The 6,978-nt window shown below is 41.3% G+C and overlaps 1 non-coding gene across 1 annotated transcript; it reads left to right on the forward strand.

The window, feature by feature from the left end:
* The first annotated feature begins 2,729 nt into the window (after positions 1-2,729).
* Positions 2,730-2,802, forward strand: TRNAR-UCU (transfer RNA arginine (anticodon UCU)). Its single transcript has one exon. It is a non-coding gene; the product is annotated as a tRNA-Arg (tRNA).
* Positions 2,803-6,978: the final 4,176 nt, after the last annotated feature.

Consider the following 6,978-nt stretch of genomic DNA (forward strand, 5'->3'; position numbering starts at 1 on the left):
ATCCTAGCCCATAGGAAACACTCCCTCCTCTGAATCCCTTTTGTACTGACAGCAATGTTGTAGTGAGAGTTGCAGGACAACCTAGTGACTAAAATCCTCAGGCTCAGGTGTCAAAGAACCTGAATTCAAGTCCCTGCTCTACTGCTCACCAGTTGCAAGCAAGTTTCATCACCCAGAGTTGGTGTCCTGTCACTTTGGGCTGACCTGGAGAGAAGCCAGCAGACATGCCTGCCACCCTCACCCTAAAGTCTGCTGGGCATTGTGGCAGGGCTGTCAGAGTCCTGTCCCCCAGCCCTGAGATGCAGCATTAGGCATTTTCAAGATGGGGCTGCCTAGGGTTTATCAGGGATACTTTAGAGGCTGGAAATCCCCAGGCAAAAACAACCACAGGTCCTTTGAAATCACGTCACCAAAAGTCAATCACAAACTTGTACTGCAATTGTAGCGCAAAGTCCTAAACTGAAAATTACTGTGTTATAATGAAGTAGCCTCCATCAGCTTTATGGCAAAGGCCCATGTCCTTTAATTACTTTAGAGAACACTTTGGTGACAAAGAAAGCAAGATTAGTTAAAAGTTTTGTCTGAAAAGGCCTAGGTTCCAAATGGGATTTACTCTATCTCTTACTAAGACTTGCGTAAAGTTTATGTCTTGCTAAAGCCTCATGCACACAGTAGGTATACAATCTCTGTGCACGTGCTCAGTCGTGTCCAATCTCTGCAACCCCATGGACTGTAGCCCGCCAGGCTCCTCTGTCCATGGAATCTTCCAGGCAAGAACACTGGAGTGGGTTGCCATTTCCAATTCCAGGGGATCTTCCCAACCCAGGAATGAAGCATACATCTCTTGCACCCCCTGCATTGACAGGCAGATTCTTTACCACTGCACCACTTGGGAAGCCTATGATAAACAACATATGCTAGAAATTTATTTAAGCATTAAAAGTCATTTAGCATTAATTAATTAATTTGAAAAGGATAGCAAAATTGGCATCTTTGACTGAATAGAAATTTCAGCTAGAAAATACATTCCCCTTTTTGAAGTTTAACTGTGATAGGAAAAAAAAAGAGACAACCTCAATGTCCATCAATGGAGGAATGAGTAGGTGAGCTGGTATAACCCCACACTAAGAAATACTATGCAGACTCGAATATGCACTAACTTGGAACAATCTCCAAGAAACATTTTAAAATTAAAAAAAAAAAAGTTTCAAAAAGAGGTATTTCTATTTCTATTTATTTTTTAAAATCTCCAAAGAATTTATATTTGTATGTAAATATGAAAGGAAATTCAAAAAATATGGGGAAAACTTCTGACAGTCAGTCGCCACTTACCTTTTAGGGAGGGGAAGACAGAGTGCATGATTGCGTGTAAAATGAAAGAGCTCAGAGGGGTGGGAATGAAAGTATTCATTTAACCTTTCACAATAATATAATAGTTGTATATTATCTATATAATAAAAAATATACTGTCAAAGGGGAATAAACAATTTAAATTTTGTTAGAAGTAATTTTAGACATAATTTAGGCAAAAACATATTTGCCAAAGTATGACCAACAGAGTAAAGAAATTATTTCAGATTCATTATTTTCCTCTGTGTGTATGTGTGTGTGTGTTTTAAAAGCTGATTTCCTTTAGCTCATTCTGTTTACACTGCCACTTCACTCTGCCTTATCTGAGAATAAATTCCATGGCTAATGTGTTTTTAAAAATTAGAAAGTTTCCTTACTTAAAAGCCACCAATCACCAGGATTGACGCTAGCAAGTATACTGAGCAAAATCTGATTTAGGTGGAATGGCAGGTCCAGGAAATGAAAATTCTGCATCACACGGCGTTTCAGAACATGACAGTAGTCACTTAACAACAGAGGTCCCTTTATCTTTCCTAAGGAGAGCATTTTAGGGTGGAAGTTGTCTAATTGTTCCAGGACATCCAGGTGAAGCCAGGCTCCATTCACCTGAGCCACCCCTTTCATTGTTCCCTTGAGGCTTACCTGCCAGCACCCTGGTGGTTCTACCTGCAGTGGCTTAGAGGGCCGGCCCTGGGGGCTGTTTCTCATAGTCTGCGTGCTGCATCTTGCCCTGAGACCCTGAGGAGGCTTTGTGGTATCACAACTTTCAGACAGACAAGCTGCTAAAGTAAACAGCAGGGGAGAACAGGCCAGGCCACACACCTAAAAGACACCTACATTTCAAACATTAGCACATGTCAAGATGGTTTAAGATCGATTAAGATAGTCTTAATGCCATCAGAAGCCTCACTCGCCATCCCCTGAATGAGTTTCTCTTTCTTTTCCCCACTTCCTCAAAACATGGGTAACCAGAGAGCAATTGTCTGAGAAATCCCAGAAATCCAGGGGCAATGGCAAAGTGTCCCAACTAGAATGCTGCAGGACAGCAAGGAGAAAACGTGCCACCAAACATAAAGCAATCAACTGCCTCACAGAATATCTAACACAGTCATAAAGATGGGGAAATGTGTTTTAGATAGCAAAAGATAGTAACATTATCAAAAGGAGATTTGAGCAGTTTTTTTGTACAGGCTAGTTTTAGAACGTGTTTTCATCTGTCAGATAAATTTTAAACATCAAAATATGATTTTGTTTGAGTCCAAAATTCAGGAAGAGGTTGGTTTTATACATGATGGTGGTATATGGCTCTGACTTCAATGGAAGGGAAGGTTGGCAATTATCCAGACAAATCAGATTTTTAAATCTGAAGAAGGGGGACTTCCCTGGTGGTCCAGTGGCTAAGACTCTGCACTTCTAATGCAGGGGGCCCAGGTTCAATCACTGGTCAGGGAACGAGATTCCACATGCTGCAACTGAGAGTTCACAGGCAAGTGATTTAAGATCTTGCATGCCACAACTAAGACCCAGTGCAGTCAGATATTTAAGTAAACATTTTTTAAAAAATAAAGTCAGTTTTTCTCACCCCTCAGGTGAAACAGGATCGCTAGATTAGATTGGAGTTGGGAACAGGCATATCTCAAAGAGACTGTAGGTTTTGTTTCAGACTACTACAGTAGAAAGAATATTCTAATTAAAAAGTCACATAAAAAAAGTTAGTTTAAAAAATTTTTGAGTAAGGTGTTATTAACAGATTTCTACTAACTTTAGATCTGTTTTTTACCAGTGTCTTTGATTCCATTTTGCTGTGAATGATTATTTGCTCAGTTGTATACTGTGAGAGTCCCTTGGACTGCAAGGAGATCCAACCAGTCCATTCTAAAGGAGATCAGTCCTGGGTGTTCTTTGGAAGGAATGATGCTAAAGCTGAAACTCCAGTACGTTGGCCACCTCATGCGAAGAGTTGACTCATTGGAAAAGACCCTGATGCTGGGAGGGATTGGGGGCAGGAGGAGAAGGGGATGACAGAGGATGAGATGGCTGGATGGCATCACCGACTCAATGGACTTGAGTTTGAGTGAACTCTGGGAGTTGGTGATGGACAGAGAGGTCTGGCGTGCTTCGATTCATGGTGTCTCAAAGAGTCGGACATGGTTGAGCGACTGAACTGAACTGCACTGAACTGATACTGTGGAAATACATAGGAACACAGATTAGAGTGAGTATATTTTGCTTTTCCTTTCTTTGAGATCTTTTTAGGGCCAAAATAAGTCAGATTGGGGAACAACTGACATGTAGCTCCTTCTGCCTGCCCCTTACCTCCATATAGAGGTCTCCAGACAACACTTCTTGACTAAATTTGGGGCTGTCTCTCTCAGCATTCATTCTTCCTAAGAGAAATGCTAAGAGAACACTCTAGTCTTTCCCTGTAACAATTCTTACACTAAACCTCACTTTCAAGTGTAAGATCTCCAATGAAACTCTAGGCATGGTTATGAGAACACTGGGTGATCAGATTTCCATTCTGGTCTGTTTCTGGCTTGATTTGATTAAAGTCCACTCAGACTCTGCATCCAGAGTCTTACTTTCACATTCTTCCACCGCCATTTAATCCTTAATTTCCTCTTCTGCTGGAATGCTTCATGCTGAATGATTGGATTAAACTCACAGCACTTCAGGATGTACCTCAATCAGCTTGGTGGTCCAAGACTCCTTTAATTGATAAGTGGTTTTTCCATATTTATCTATGTTAAATGTTGCCTCCTTCTTATTTTCCTTAGTTAATACAAGCTATTTGCAAAGAAGACAGAATTTTGTAGAAGAAGGAATGTCTCTTTTTCAGGGAAGGAGATGCTGGGAAAATACCCCTTACACTAACATTTTTTTCCCCAAAACAAGCATTGAATCTATTCTTTGTCCCCAGCTTTCATGAACTTTTTGTCTTTTCTCTCCTTTAGATCTGTGTATATTCTCAACACCTGTCTCTCTGGGAAGCACATATCCCATTTCTTCAGCTCACCAGAAGTAGACATATATATTATTTCCCTGAGGGTTAAAGAAAGCTATCAAAACTTGGCAACATATAAAGTAAATACCCACTAATTGCAATACATTCATTTAAATCAGGTCTTTATCCTCCTTAGGCATTGTAGTAGGTGGCTTCCTTTGAAGTCTTGTTGAATTGGTCCAAAATTACCTTGCCTGAGGCGGAAGGCTGTTTGGAACATTTGTTCTGAACCGATCCCCAAAGCAGTAAATCTTAGCCTTGGTAACGGCTCACATGCCACAAAGAGGAAATGTCCTGGGTAGGGCATGGATCCAGGCTTAGATCCCCCATTGTATGCAAAGAAAAGAAAGAGAAAGGGAGAGATAACTGCACAACTCTCAGGGATATAATGCTATTGTACAACTCTGATGATGTTATAAACCACAAACCCTATACGTTACTGAAATATATAACCAAAAGCCTGCCAGAGAACTGCTTTTCTCTTCTTCCTGCTGCATCCATGCATGTATGCATCTGTCACTTAACAACGATTTTGTTAGTGTTACTGTTTGTTTGCTTGCTTGCTATAATTGCAAGTAGCTTGTACCCCTCATTATCTTAAACTCATCCAGGGAATTTTATTTACCTATATGAGAGAATCATGCTCCATCAGCATCAAGATATCGATATCATAACTTTCATAGACTCCCATCTTCCCCACAAGTGCACTGATAACCTGATGCAAACAATCATGCTCTGAGGACACAGTCAAGCCTTTGTTTAGGCTGCATTTCATGCCTCTACTATGTACATAAAACAACTTGCAAGTTTTTCTAGTCTGTTGCAAGGCTTTGCTTCTGTTATATCAGAAACTACTGTGCAGTAGGCAATGTGAAAGTGAAAGTCGCCCAGTCGTGTCCGACTCTTTGCGACCCCATGGAACTATACAATCCGTGGACTTCTCCAGGCCAGAATACTGGAGTGGGTAGCCTTTCCCTTCTCCAGGGGATCTTCCCAACCCAGAGATCAAACCTAGATCTCCCACACTGCAATGGATTCTTTACCAGCTGAGCCACAAGGGAAGCCCAAGAATACTGGAGTGGGTAGCCATTCCCTTTTCCACGGGATCTTCCCAACCCAGGAAGGGTCTCCTGCATTGCAGGTGGATTCTTGACCAACTGGGATATCAGGGAAGCCCATAGTAGGCAAAGAGCTATCTGAACGTGGAGCAAATGATTCTCCAGTTGATTAAGTCATGAAGACAGCCTTCAGTCATGCCCTTTTTGACTAAGGGTGGAATCTAAATCAGGTTGTGGAGCATTTATATGTTACATGACTTAGAGCCATGTGAAAGCATATCATGGGACACACCAGGGAAGAACAAGTCATCCAAATGATGCTCCATTGAAATCTCATCTTTGGATGATGGTAGAGTGAATAAGGGAGAAGGCGATGGCACCCCACTCCAGTACTCTTGCCTGGAAAATCCCATGGACAGAGGAGCCTGGTAGGCTGCAGTCCATGGGGTCGCTAAGAGTCCGACACAACTGAGCGACTTCACTTTCACTTTTCACTTTCATGAATTGGAGAAGGCAATGGCAACCCACTCCAGTGTTCTTGCCTGGAGAATCCCAGGGACAGCAGGGCCTGGTGGGCTGCCATCTATGGGGTCACACAGAGTCGGACACGACTGAAGTGACTTAGCAGTAGCAGCAGCAGCAGTGAATAAGAATTATGAACCTCATCACAGTATGAGTTAATGGAGTTCAACTGTGAGTTAAAATGAGGGAGTAAAGCAAGAAAGAAGGTGACAGGAGACTTAGTAAGCAGGCAATTTTGCTCCATAAAAAGAGAAAATTCTCGGATGCTGAAGAAGGGAGATTATAGAGAATGGGATAGCATTGTGCAGCAGGACAGGGGAATCATTCATCCAGATTAGAGCAGGCAGCAGATTCCAGAAGAATGAATCCAAGAATATGAACTTGATTGAGTACCCAATGTGCTTAAATATACTGACAAAAGATTTAGACAACCAGGGAGCATGTGAAGATAAATTAGTGTCAAAAATCTAGAAAAGTAACCCAAACTTCAAAAAAAAAAAAAAAAAAAAGCTAAATGAAAAGCAATTATTATCAGCTTCAGAGAAGACAAAAAGTTATGAAAGATGCTATGAAAAGAAATAAAGAATATCTTTACTCACTACTAGGATCTTACTACTTGTGATCTCCTTGATATATTAAGTTAAATGCTTCCATTGCTCTAAGAATATACATTTGATTATATTAAAAATCAAAAACGGGAAAGAAAAATCATAACATAAAAATTTTAAGATTACCTGTAGGGCAAGTGACATAATAGCTAGAGATTTTTGAATTTATGGGCTTCCCAGGTGGCGCTAGTGGTTAAGAACCCACCTGCCAATACAGAAGACATAAGAGATTCAGGTTCGATCCCTGGGTAAGGAAGATCCCCTGGAGGTGGGCATGGCAACCTACTTCAGTATCCTTGCCTGGAGAATCCTCATAGACAGAGGAGCCTGGCGGGCTACAGTCCATAGGGTCACAAAGAGTCAGATACAAGTGAAGCGACTGAGCATGCACGCAGGCATTGTTTTATAGACTTGACTTTGGATCCAAGTTAACATT

The sequence above is a fragment of the Bos indicus genome, chromosome 1 (assembly GCF_029378745.1).
Source record: "Bos indicus isolate NIAB-ARS_2022 breed Sahiwal x Tharparkar chromosome 1, NIAB-ARS_B.indTharparkar_mat_pri_1.0, whole genome shotgun sequence".
In the NCBI taxonomy this organism is placed as follows: domain Eukaryota; kingdom Metazoa; phylum Chordata; class Mammalia; order Artiodactyla; family Bovidae; genus Bos; species Bos indicus.